The sequence below is a fragment of the Phasianus colchicus genome, chromosome 5, assembly GCF_987193195.1.
Source record: "Phasianus colchicus chromosome 5, bPhaCol1.hap1.1, whole genome shotgun sequence".
NCBI lineage: Eukaryota > Metazoa > Chordata > Aves > Galliformes > Phasianidae > Phasianus > Phasianus colchicus.
The window spans coordinates 18,593,445-18,606,884 of NC_143440.1; the positions used below are offsets into that span (position 1 = coordinate 18,593,445).

The 13,440-nt window shown below is 39.2% G+C and overlaps 1 long non-coding RNA gene across 1 annotated transcript in view; it reads left to right on the top strand.

Annotated features, from left to right (window-relative positions):
- The first annotated feature begins 894 nt into the window (after positions 1–894).
- The window catches only part of LOC116229016 (uncharacterized), a 30,868-nt gene continuing 18,322 nt past the window's right edge, over positions 895–13,440 (top strand). The window contains exons 1-2 of the long non-coding RNA XR_016466803.1: positions 895–977; positions 4,921–4,986. This is a non-coding gene — a long non-coding RNA (uncharacterized LOC116229016). The remainder of the gene's footprint in view (positions 978–4,920; positions 4,987–13,440) is intronic.

Consider the following 13,440-nt stretch of genomic DNA (forward strand, 5'->3'; position numbering starts at 1 on the left):
CTCTAGGCAGACATCTATACAATAAAACATAACGCTGCCCTTGTATATTTTAAGTTGTCTGGTGACCATTTCGGAAAACAAAAAGGGTCCCTTTGATGTGGTCTGATTCTAGCAGAGGGTGGGACGTCAGATGTGGTCTACCGATTCTTTCTGGAAATATTTTTAATGATGCCCCAAAGCTCCTTGTAGCCCCAAAGTAATAATCAGAGAGCAGTTCGGGTCTGTTACTTAACGTGGAGGCGAGAGTAAGGTTTAGACCGTATGTAACTACACTAGAATTACAGCCTATAACGATCTATTAATTCCTTTGAAACGTGTAATTTTAAATGGAACATCATAGGTGTCTATGGTTCCCTAAGCTTGATCTTGCTAACGGGATATTACTATGCTTTCTTAGGGGAAAGCCACGAAGGCAGCGTTTCCCCTAGCAAGCCACTGGGTAAAAGCGTGTGCATCTGACACAGATGTTTTTATTCTTATCGTGTGCTCCGATTCCAAAGCACACAAAGCACCGGTGTTCCTAGCTGACTGCCCTCGTAGAGGAGTAGGTGTGTCCAAGAGCTGCGTGACAAATCAATGCGTATTGCTCTTCAGGTGTCACGGAATTGTAAACACTGGAAATAAATGAATGCATTTGAAAACCTCTCCTAAAAAAAAAAAAAAAGAAAGAAAGAAAGAAAAAAAAAAAAGAAAGGGGACGAGAGAAAAACGTTTATTTCTTTGTTTAGCCCAAATTCAGCTTGGAAGCAGCTGATGTGATTTCCACTCCTGAACAGCTGCCCCGCGCGCAGCAGTAATTTACAGCAGCCGCTTCTCTAACGAGGAGGAAGTTGCAATTTGTAGAGCAATAAATACCGAGGCGGTGGGAGGAGCCCCCAGAAGAAAAATCGCCCTCCGTCTCCAACTAAAACTCAAAACTCTACCTTGGGATCACCGCGGAACCGTGGGAAGGTCTCAGGGAAAACACGGCTGTCCCGGTGAGGATAAGGTGTTTGTTTGTGGCTGAGCCGTGTTACCTCCCGAGCAGGGCTTTTCTGCTCGCTGTAGTTTGCTCGCACCTACTGCTGGCATCGGGTGGAGGTTCTGAAATTCAATTAATTTCACTCAGCTCTATCTTCTTTGCTTCGTGGTCTCCTAGTGGGGTTATTCTGCACCCTGTGAACAATATAATCTCGTTTAAATGACTTTCCAGACCACACAGATCATGTTACCCGCTTCTATGTGTGAAGGCAATATTGTTTATTGAATTGTATGCTCTGAACTCCTGAAAAGCGGGAGGGAGCAGAAGAGAGAGACTCTGGGCAGGAGCTTCATGGTTTCCAAAGTTTAGGATGCTTTCTCGGGCAGAGGTGATAAGATTTAGGTAGTTTCCAGTTAAAATCAATACAAAGAACTAAACGAAACACTGCACGTGTAACAAGTGTGCTATTGCTTGTCTCTATGCATTCATATGGATTTTTTTTTTCGTTTTCATAACTATTATTCTTTTATGAAAAATTCAATCTGAGGTCTTCAGACTTAGGATGGTACTGTTCATTTTATACTAATGGCGTGAGCAATTGCTGTAATGCACTTCAGGCCATAAATTCATTTTAAACAGTTAAACCTCTGTATTTAAGTTAAAAACGTGTGGTTTACTGCTGCAGTTGAGCTCTGCTAGCCCATCTGTTATGCATATACATCTTAAATACTCATTATTACTATTGTTTATGGTGTATAATTTATTGAGATCAATAGACAAATGCTCGCGTTCCTTACTCTAGCAAATTTTTGTTACAGCCAGCAAGAGTTTCCTTGGCTGAGGACTGAGGGATTAAGCCTTCACTCAAAGTCCATGAATTCCCTAAGAGCCTTTTCTTCAACTCATGCGGATTTGTATCAGGCCCAATCTTATTACTAGAAAAATTATTTTGCTCTGTTCTCACATAATCTCTTAATGGTTTATTGAATTAAAATATTCAAAACAATGAATGCAGAAACATTAAATAACAATTTAATTATCTTTCTTAGCTCTGTTGCTCATGCCTTCTCAATACAAGAAAGAAAGGAAGCAGTACAAGAAATATAACACTACTGAAATATGTGCCACGGTACAGTTTAGACAACTGACACGTGGCTTGTAACATTTGTGACAGGCTCAAACAGTACGAGGACATTCAGAACATACAGAACTGTAAATTGTAGCTGTGAAAATAACTGAAAGAAAGGATGTGGGGCTATCTGGAAGAGGAAAGAGGGAGTGTAAAAACAAAACAAACAAACAAACAACAAAAAAAACCACAAAAAAAACTCACAAAAAAACTCAAAAGCCAAACAAAAAAACCTCATAGAAATGCAATTTGTTAATAACTTGAGGACCAGACCTGTACATCTGCTTCACACCTTTGGGATCTCATTCACCGCTTCATAGGCCGAGCTCTTAGACAAACTTTGTTCCTTTTTTTGGTAACTCAGCATGTGTTTCTGAGAGCAGCTTCAAAGCACTGCTTTAGATTTGCAGAGGAGTGTGGTGCAACTGAGAGAAGTATCTGGCCCATATCTATGATGTAATCGTGCTTAGTGCGTGAAGGGCCTGCTATTCAGATAAATCTCTTACTACTTTTAGAATCTATCCCCTGTTACTTTCACAATCAGAGGCTTGTTATGATCTCTCTCAGCACTGCAGATCTTTTGGAATTGGGTTACCTGAAGATAAAAGATCCCTCTTTCTCCGAGCTGTGGTTGGATCAACGCTTTGTAAAGTCAGATGACAGGAGCAGGGGTCAGACCCAGGTCTGTTCATGGAGTGGCACTGGAAATGAAAACTGAAAGAGGTTGCCTTAGGGAAATGCCACGTGCATGAACATATGTCCCTGGAAGAGAAAATATATTGCCAGGAATTAATTATGACTAAAGATTATTTAACATTGCTTTCAAACTTCCCTAGTTTTAGAGCAGAGGTTTCATCATGGGGCTGGAGTTTTCCCAGGAAGTCCCATCCATGGTCACAGGTTGTCTGAAGGTGTTCATGATGCAGAGCATCTTGATTATGTTCCACCTACATCAAGGGATCAGGAAGAGCATCAAGCAGGCAGAAGTATGGGCGAGGAAAAGTTATGCAAGTTAAGTATTTATCAACAGAGAGAAGAGAACAAGCAAGTGCCAATTAAAATTAGTAAGTCAGATGAATTTTAGTGGGATAACTTCTTTTGCCTCAAGGGATGAGCCATAACTAACTCCTGAGAGAGGCAGGTACAGGTGCGAATAGCTGGGTGTCTTTCTAGAGCCGATGTTGGTGCTGCTGCTCTGATTGCAGGGTGTCAGGTGCAGGTGGCAGCGCCTCTGTCCCACTTGTGTTAGGTAGGAAGGAAGCATGTGGAATGCAGAGGACGCCCAGCGTTATCATGAGGAGCCTCAGGCTGCTTGCAGTGAGATAAGCATTATTTTGCTGCCCTCCTGTCTCCGCTGTGGTTTCAGTAGATCTGCGGTCAGGCAATAAGTGGGACCAGGCCTTAGAGCCAAGTGGAGCCAGCACTCCAGTCGTGGCTGCTTGAATCACAGAATAGCAGCAGTTGGAAGGGACCTCCAGAGGTCATGGAGTGCAGGCCCCCTCCCCAAGTCTCTGTGACTGGATCTGGAACTTGCTAGAGGAAATTATCTGCTGAGGAAAACAAAAACGTACATGTCCATTCTTTATTTTTCTTTTCCTATTTTGTGGAAGTGGAAGTCCTGCTGCTGAAATCCAGCAGCACAAACAAAGAGGAGGTCATCTCTTTTCACTTCTATGTCCCTCTCTCTTCCTTTGGGAAATTTACATTCATTTCTTTTTATCCAGCCACGTTAGCATCGATATATCAAGGTAGAGCTTGCACTATTTCCTGGGAAGCAGCAAGAACTCCCACGCTGAGCTCTCTTTTTCCATGGCATTCAGCACTGCTCCCTGAGGTGCTTGGTTGTGTGGCCAGCAAACCCCCCTCTCTGGCTTTCCCTGCAGCCCCAGCAGCCAGGTCTGCCCCAGCTCCCCTTCAGCCCCTGCTGTGCTGAGAGGCAGAGGGCTCAGGACTAATTTTTATGGGAATTCTGAAGGGAAATTCAGTTATCAATGGAGGATAACAGCAGTTTTTTCCTTCTTCAGAGAAACTGATTATTACTGTAGACTTCTCAATTATTAGATTATTAAATGATTAATACCATGTTCTAGACATCTTATAGCTAAGACTGCACATCTAAGAATGTATTAGACAGATCAAGACTGTTTGACTCTCCAGTTTCAACCCAGTTTGACAGGAGGGTGAGACTGTCAGAGCTGTTGGGCCTGAAGATACATTCTTCACCTGTAACATAAAGAGGGAGGATTAATAATTCAGTACTGTGTTACCTTAGTGCGCTCTCTAATCTGAGACAGGCTTCTGATACTTCTGTTGTCCTCAGAAAAATCATGTGGAAGGGATGACCCAAATTATCAAGATATCAACCAAGATAAATAAAAGATATTCCTCAAGTGTCTTAGAAACTGTACATGTAATTCATGATTGGATAGACAGGAATTGTCCAAGGGCCAACACCAGTGGCACAGGTGGTGTTGCAAATCCACAGGGAAAGACCTGTATCTTCTCCTCATTACTTGCAGTCTCTAGTTTAAATTAGTGATTACTAGCTCCTGTGGAATATTTTTCCATTGAAAAGGACTTTTGTTCCAAAAAAAAAAAAAAAAAAGTGTGTACTGTGACTAATAAGAGATGTCAGGACAACTTTTGTTTTCTATTATTTGTGTGATACAACTGCAGCACTGCCAAATACCATAACTTAGCTGTAGATATCAGTCACCAACTACAGTTGGACATTTCTCTCAGTACTATTTTGGCAGTATATTTGTCACTTATTTTATACATCTGTAACACTGACCACTACTTCTCACCTCACTTCACTGCTTTCTTTCAGATATTCTCCTAACTGAGAAGTGCTATACAGTCTCCTCTAGACGAGATGTCAGACTAGAATGGACAGGTGAGTCTCTTTTCCATTATGTATTAATATGTTCAGCTCAAGCTCATTATACCTTATAGTGGCAACTTAGGTGTCTTTACCAAGGCTTTTCTTTTCAGGCAGGTGTGTATGAACTAGAATTTTTCCTTTGGCTCATTTTGTTGTAGTGATGTATCTTGCAGAAGTGGTTCTGTAATGAGTCTCATGGAAGTAGAATGCAAGTAGTTGTAGCTATTTGGTTGGTTTTTGGTTTTTTTTTGCTTTTATCTAAGTTTTGAGTTTTCAAATATATGTTTATTCAAGTCATTCAGTAAATTCTAATTTTCTCTTTAGAAAGAAAGATACCCACCACTGAGCAGTCACACAGATGCACACACACACACATACCTGCATCCCCTGACCAAATGTAATGCCTGAACTTGCAAGTCCTTTGTCACAAAGGTAATCTTTATTCACGTGAGCAACCTCACAAAACTATTCATGCAATGGAGAATTACTCACATGAGTAAAACTTTGCAGGATCAGGTCCTGGATCTAACAACAGCATTTTAATTACAGACAATCCCCAAGCAATGTGTACAAAAGAGTTTTTTCCTGGACAATAACAAAGGTTATTAGCCTGTTCTTTTTTCCCCTTCTTGCTCTTTGGTTTAAAAGGAGGCACCAATAATCCAAACCAAATAAAACTGACCTTTGAACCTTTTCTGCTGTACTTTTTCTCATGCCATGATTTCTTTAGTGTGTTAGTGATCTGAAGGCTCGTTCTGGGCTACAGCCACTTTCCCAGACAGGACTGCCTTTCGTCCCCTGACAAATCACTGCTGAGCCCCTTTTGTCCTGCATCACTTTGATCTCACCTGCCTGTCAGGAAAAAAAGAACTCCCGTACAGTCAGAATGCATTGCAAACAAATTGGCAACCATTTCATTCCCATACACCATTTCAACAAAGATCAAGATAGAGATAGAGAATTTTTAACCCCTTCCTTGACCTGTAGAACTGAGAAGGAATGCTCAATTATCGTAGAATGATAAGGTAATTTCTTAAGGAATTGGGGGGTACGAAAAAAACCCAAACAAACACAAAACAACAAAAAGAGAAACAACAAACCTCTGTTATCCTAATTGCACGACATATTAGCTGTCAAATACAAAGGAGTTATGGCACAGTGGGCAGTGCTATGTTCAAATACAAGCTTTGTAGAAGATCAATTCCTTTTAATTGGACAGCTGCTTGTGCATAAACTAAAGAAACATAATAGGTATTCTCCAATGTGAGTAAAATTAATCCTATTGTAAATAACCACTGGAGTATTTAATGGGCTATTTGAAGTTCTTCCAATACACAAACTTCAACTTAGCCATAGGTAAATTTATTTTCCAGTTTAATCTCTGGGATACACATATACACATATCTCTTTTTTTCTCATTTTACGTATACACACCTAGGTTGCTCTGAAAGTAATGCATCCTATTTATTTGCATGGAAACTATGACAGATACAAAGAGCACAATAACACTATTTGATAGAGTAAATTTTCAGATACAAAATGCTATTTTTCAGTGTAGCCACTACCATTAGTTAAGCATTTTAACCAACAATGAACTAGAGCTTGCATGCTGTACTTGTAAAGAACTGCACGAGTGGAATTGACCCATTATCACCACTGCTGAAAAAACACCATCTACTGCCTCACTGCGCTCACATCCCCTGTGTGGTCTCCCTAAATGTTTAGCAAGCATTGATGAATGTCAGTGGTTGCCAATTTTTCTGCACGGAGGAAATCAATGACGCACCTTTGTTCCGTATATACTTCCATGTCAGATGCCATTCTGTCAGAATGCCCATCTGCTGCCATCTGCCACATAACAACAAAATGTAATTGACTACTGGTTGGGAAGTTCAACCTCTAGTTTCATAGCACCAACATCCACCTCTGACATTGTGGGCCAACGTAGTATAATAGGAGGCATTACTTTTGGAGCAACCGTTACAAATTCAAACCTACTATGAAACTTGTATTAATGAAACAAAAGCATACTGCACTGAAGAAATATATTCAGTAAATTTCATAACTAAACGCTTCTATTTTCCTGCCATGCTTACCTCATATAAATAAAGCTTTTACCTCTCTTTAGTTCTTAACTCCAAATTCCAGATGACTTCAGAAAACACATTCTGACACTGATGTTTGTTCTTGGGAGGAACTGTAGGAAAGTGTCCCGTGCTTGTTTTGAATCCACTGTCAAAAGCTATGGGGTCTAGTCTAAAGGACAGGAGGCTTCATCATTCCCAGAAAGGATCAGGTACTCCTTTTCAATAGTACCTCTGCCCACTTGTGTTTGTAGGTCTACATCAGAGGCATTCCATGATCCTCCTGGTTTTCTTTCTTTTTAAAATATTTTTGGGAGATGTTCAGTATATCCTGGCTCAAGGACAGTCTTTAAAAGGGGGAAGAGAATCCTTGAGGTTTCTTCCTTGGTTGTGCAACACAAAATTTTGTTCTAAACAGCTGTTCATCATTTAATCCTAAATCACATCCTTTTTAACAAAATAGCAATGAAAATGGGTAGCTTTGGAGTAGGGTTATTTGTCAGAGAATTTTGTGGGGTCCTTTTGATGTATGAATGGAGCAGGTGATCTAAGGACCTAAGAAGGATTAGATCTAATAAAAGTGCTGCTGATGTTATACGTGGTGATGCCAGTAGCGCTAACCTAAATGCAAGTGCTTGTATTTGAACCAGTGTACGCAAAAGTTAGCTGCAATTTACGTTTGCATATTCATTGCTTTGACTGGTGTTCTTCTCCTTGCAATTCTATGTACTACGAGAAACGCTGCCTTTTATGATGATATTATGTTGGCCTACAATATCAGAGGGAGATACTGGTGGTACCTGACTGAACCTTCAAGCCTATATTCTGTTCCATTTTGTTGCCATGCGACAGATGGCAGCAGAAGGGTAGTCAGACAAAATGGTGTCAGACATGGATGGTAGCTCACCTCCGTCAGTGCAGATTTTTATGAGTGTAGCATGCAGGTTCTTGTTCATTACTGGTGAAAACGCATAGCTTATAGTGGTGACTATGCTAAAAGAGTGTTTTGTAGCTGAGAATTTGCTGTAACAAATAGTATTATTGTGCTCTTTGTGCCTGTTGTAGCTTTCATGCAAATAAATAGGAAGCATTACTTTCAGAGCAACCTACATACTTTCAAGTTCTTTTTTTTCTCTCTTTTTTTTTCTTTCTTTCTTTCTTTCTTTTTTTTTTTTTGCCTGTTCCCATCAGCTATTTAGGGTGCATTCACTGTTTCTTTTTCTTTTTCTTTTTTTTTTTTTTGAGCCTGATTATTTATAATTAGCATTTTCTACCCCCATGTAATTGCGCTCTAAACTCTTTCACACTGGGTTAATTCACTGACTTTAAAATCTATTAATTGACATCTAGAGGGGAAAGAGTAAACATGTCTTTAAAGATGGCATGAATGGTTGAATCAAGATTAGGTCTCCACTCTTTTAGTCCCCGAGTTTAAGGCAAGGCTGCAGTCTTCAAAAATCAATTGTCTTTAAAGCTCCAAAAAGAAATGGAATGAGCAGGGGTCAGACTCAAGAGCATCCCTTGTGTGTGGAGTTAACATTACCTAAGTACTTTAAACGATCACTAATTAGTGCTTTCAATAGGCACTCTCAAGACCATAGGATTGAAATATCTTATTTGGGAATAAACAATTGTGTAAAGCAGACTAGATCAACTCTCTAACAGGGGCAGCAAAGCAACTCTTCCATTACAGCCTGTAACCAGAGAGAAGTCCTCGAGGATCTGCTAAACCATTCACAATTGTTCTCTTTCATTATTCCCAAGTTAGGATGGTCCCAGGACTCTTGACTATACAGGCAAGTGTGCTTCCCTCTGAAATCCAGTTTTTAGTACAGCCCTGGTTGTCTTCAATAAGAAACAACAAAAAAGCCCATATCCTCACTGGCTATTTTAGGTTAGGTTTAAAAATAGTCTTAAAGTTAGTAAAAAGAAAAAATCATAAATATTTATTTCATAGTTGAATTGAATTCAGTGGAGTTAAGAGCTTACTATCCACACCTGCATCTGAGCAAAACAGCGAATTATTACTAAGTATTGCCAGCTTCTGGGGTTTCAAATCGACCTCCATAAGTATTATCTGAGAGTACCAGGTACAAGAAAAATGAATCCTAATAAGAACAAGAAAACATACCATTTGACATATATAGTCAATCATTTTTAGAAGTGCAATTACAACTACTGAGTATTCTTTATAAGAAACTTGCAAGTCAAATATAGTTTTCATTAAAAATGGGAATAATGAATATACATAAATTGAAAAATCTGCTGTAGAAAAAAATGAAAACTTGCTGTAAGAAAGCCGTTTCTAAAGTAATGCTACACTTAAAAGTAATGCTATTTATTCCTTTTTTTATTTACTTAGTGCTGTAAACTAGGGCGAGGATACATTACAGAGAGTCAATAGGGATTCCAAGACAGAAGGATTGAAGCTTTGACTTAGACTTCTATCCAGTGCCTACCATGTTGCACAAGTGAGGTTTTCCTTCCTGGAAAATGGGCAGATATCACATACACATTTATACCTTTTTACCTCCCCGAAGTGCAACCTAAACCACCTGTGATCATCAAGTGAGCAAAAACAATAGATGGAATATGATAGCAAGAAAGAATGATATCCATTTTATCCATAAAAGGACATAACTTTTTAATAAAATAGAAGTTTTGTGTAAGAGAAAATGTTTCTGATTTCATAAAGTCTTAAAGAGAAAAAAAAAAAAAAAGACTATTTGGAAGATTTTTTTTTATTTTGGAAAGAAAAAATCGTTTTCTTTCTTTTGTCCCTGAATATGGAAGCACCAGTTTTTGTTTGTCAGTAAAGATGTCCTGGGAAAACTGATGAGAAAAACTGCAAGGCGTAATGTTCAGTTGTGGTTCCTGATAGCTGTTATTTCTTTTCTAGACTCTGTGTCAGCAATTCATTTACACTTTATATTTTATTTGTGTGAAGAAGCGTAGTTGTTAAAACTAAAAAAAACTTCATAACCGATCTCTTTTATTCAGATTTAGTTTCAGGCTATAAATCTTAAACTACATCTGTAGCAACACTGACTTATGACGTTCCAAGCTTTAAAGATGCTGATAGTCCCCCCTATAGGTAGCAAATGAGTCTCATTAACATCTAATTATACATTAGGAAAAGTATCCTGTAGAAATATCAAACCCAAGGTTTGAGTAATGTGTAATACTAAGCTATGGATTTTGCAGACTTGATGACATGATACTGTCCTGGTATTTTCAAATAAAAGGTAATTTAGAAAAATATTAGGCAAATTTACACCTGATTCTGGTCATCACCACAGTCATACAGAAGAATCAGTTCCTCCTTGTGGCACTACCTGGGAAATCCATTGCTAGCTTTTATCTGTCTCCAGCTGTAACTGATGGGCAGACGGAAATGAAGTTGCCTTAGTGCAGAGGCTTTGTTGTGGTTATTTTTCAGGGCATTGTGTTCTACCGGGCCGTTTTCACGGATGAATAGTGGCAGGGCTGTTTGTCAACCCCAGTGTGACCAGGTGCTCCCACACAGTGCTCAGGCTTTGCAGGGCTCACCTTTCCAGTTACTGCTGGAAGCCCTCTATTATGTCCCATTCTGTAGCCTGGTCACAAGGGAAAAAGCAGTCTCAAAAGTTAACATGGGTCCTTCAATCAATGCCAGTGGTCAGATTGGAAGGATCTTAAATGTGAGAGACCATTAAATAGCAAACTTTAAGCAATTGTTGAAATGCAAGTAATTTCAAAAGCCATGCACACAAGGGGAGATGCAAGTTGGCCACTGTGTGGAAAGCCAAGGCACAGTTCAAGGCTGATGAGTATTGTCCTCCCACTTCAGTGATGATCCAATCCATGTCTTGCTTTGTCAGAATGCATCTTCTATTTTTATGGTTTGGTTACTACAGTTTAAGGCTCAGTTACAGAACTCTAAAGTTCAGTGGAGCATTAAGTGGATCAAATTATTTAGATGAATAATTGCATACTGGATTAAACTGTCTATATTCATTTATGGATGAATAACTAAATCAAGCTAGACTGAGTGCATTAGAATTTCATTTTGGAAATGATTTTTTCTGTTGTTGTTTATCTGTTGGAAGGCACAGTGCCACATGTTTTTCCTTTCTAGGAATTAGATTCTGCAAATCTAATTTAAATAGAAATGTTTACCTTCCATTATTGAATCAATAGATGCTGATTTTAGAAATGTGATGTAGAAACTCCTCTGCAATGCAATCCAGTTCTTGAATAGGGGACCAGAAATTAAAAATTATTGATCAGAAATGGAGAATAATGGAATTATTTTCATTGTCTATCCAAGGAAGTAGGAACTGAGTGAAATAAGTCTGTATTTGTTTTAGCTGTGCAAGTATCAGGACAGTTGGATTGTAACAGTTTAAGGTGTGATCCTGAAAGAAAGCGGCCCCTTCCTTAAACATCAGTTTCCATCAATCCCAGTGCAATCAAAATGTTTGAAGTTTCTCAGCATCTCTGTGTGTTGTGGTTATTGCTAGAGCCCAAAGATGGCATGATGAAAAAATATTCTACTCCTATCCTGCCATCTGTCTCATGACAATGAAATGGAATGGAGTATTGGTGAGTAGGTTAAACCTCTGCTGCTGTACCGCCATCTGCCTCTGACGTAGTGGGTCAACATAATATCATAGTAGAAATTACTTTTAGGATAGCCTTTGTAGTATGTAGAATTATATGGAGGAGAGAACCAGTCAAAGAAATGAATATGCAAAGGTAACTTGGAGCTAACTTTTGCACACATGGTTTAAATACAAGCATTTGCATTGAGGTTAACAGTATCTGCGTCGCCATAGCAGCATTTTCATTAAGTCTAATCCTTCTTATGTCCTTAGATCACCTGCTCCATTCATATGTCAGAACAAGGTACCTTCACTCATATCACTGTATTATGGGATATAGCCTGTGGTGTGATGCTTGCTACTGGCCCAGACAAGCCAAGCTCTGCCTAGGAGCAGCAATGCTGGAGCACACAGAGCTGTCCAGCTGAAGTGACCACTCTTCAGCCCAAGCAGATGAGACTTGTGCAGGATGATACTGTGAGAAAAGAGGCCCTCCTGGTGTAGAGCAGGGCAGGGATGTAGGATTAATGTCCTCTCTACTACCAGTCCTCTCCCTAAGCACAGCATGGGCAAGGGAAGGTTTTGCATCTGTAATTCTCAGGACCTCCTTGTGTTTTTTTCACTGGAGTCCAGGAGAATGTCAGCTGGGTTACGGATGGGGAACCAAGAAGCTAATTGACTTGTCTGTATTGTCATAAAAGAAACATATGGCAGAAGATAGATCAGACTTGGGGTCTCTCCTGACCCCAAACGACAATGTAAAAGCCAGATCACTCTCTGCTTTTTTAGACTCCCATATGTTGCACAGCGGAATTCTCCTAAACAGATTTTTAATCTGCTTCATATATCACACTTAATCATTTCAAGTGTTGAAGCAGAGTCATTACTTGCAGCTCCTGCAAGGAGTTATTAAATAAATTATTCTCATCACTCATTTGTTTTTGCTCTGCTGTTGCAGGGGAAAAATTGGGACTATATTCTGGTTTTCTGCATTTTCTAATGTCTTAGCAGGAGAACAAATGAAGAAACAGATTCTGCAGAATCTCCCTACTATAGACTTTTAAAAAAGAATTTTTAAAATAAAAATGGGTGTCACTATGCAGCTAGTAGTTGCATTGCTTAAATTTGCTCCTTAGGGTTTTAATTCATCTGGAAACCCTCTCAGAGAAATTAAATAGTACTCATGGGAAAGGATCCTTCTTTCAGCAGGTTTTCTTGGGACTTTCAGGGCCATTAACAGGCCTAATACACTGCATTACCTTTCCAGTCACTTCTTTTCCCTTTGTTGTGATACCTACTTAAAATATCAAAGCTGTGAGAAGTTCAATGAGATATTGAAAACTGAGTAACACAGGTTTTATATGACAATCTCAAATCCCTCCCTCTGTCTTTTTTTTTTTTTTTAAGAATTCTTTGCCAGTATCATGAGATGAAAAAGAAATAAAAAGTCTATGGGTGGGACATGAAGAACTGACAAGGTACAGCCAGATCAAAAAGAAGCCTCCATTAATAAATCAAAAGGCTAAACAAAGGACAGAACACGAGGGAAAAAAAAAAAAAAGCATTTTGAATCCAGTAGCCTAGATGTAAGCTGTCCTAATTCAGCATTATTTAGAAGTCACAGGATAAATTCCTATCTATTCCAGCCTGAAGAAGAGGGATGGGGAGAAGCAATATTCCTATGGTGCTGAGTTAGGAATCAGTTGACAGAATCAACATACATTTCCTGGAGGTAAAAAGATAGAAAAAATGTAGTTGATTCTTCAGATTAAACATTAACATTTGCAGATTTTTGGTTT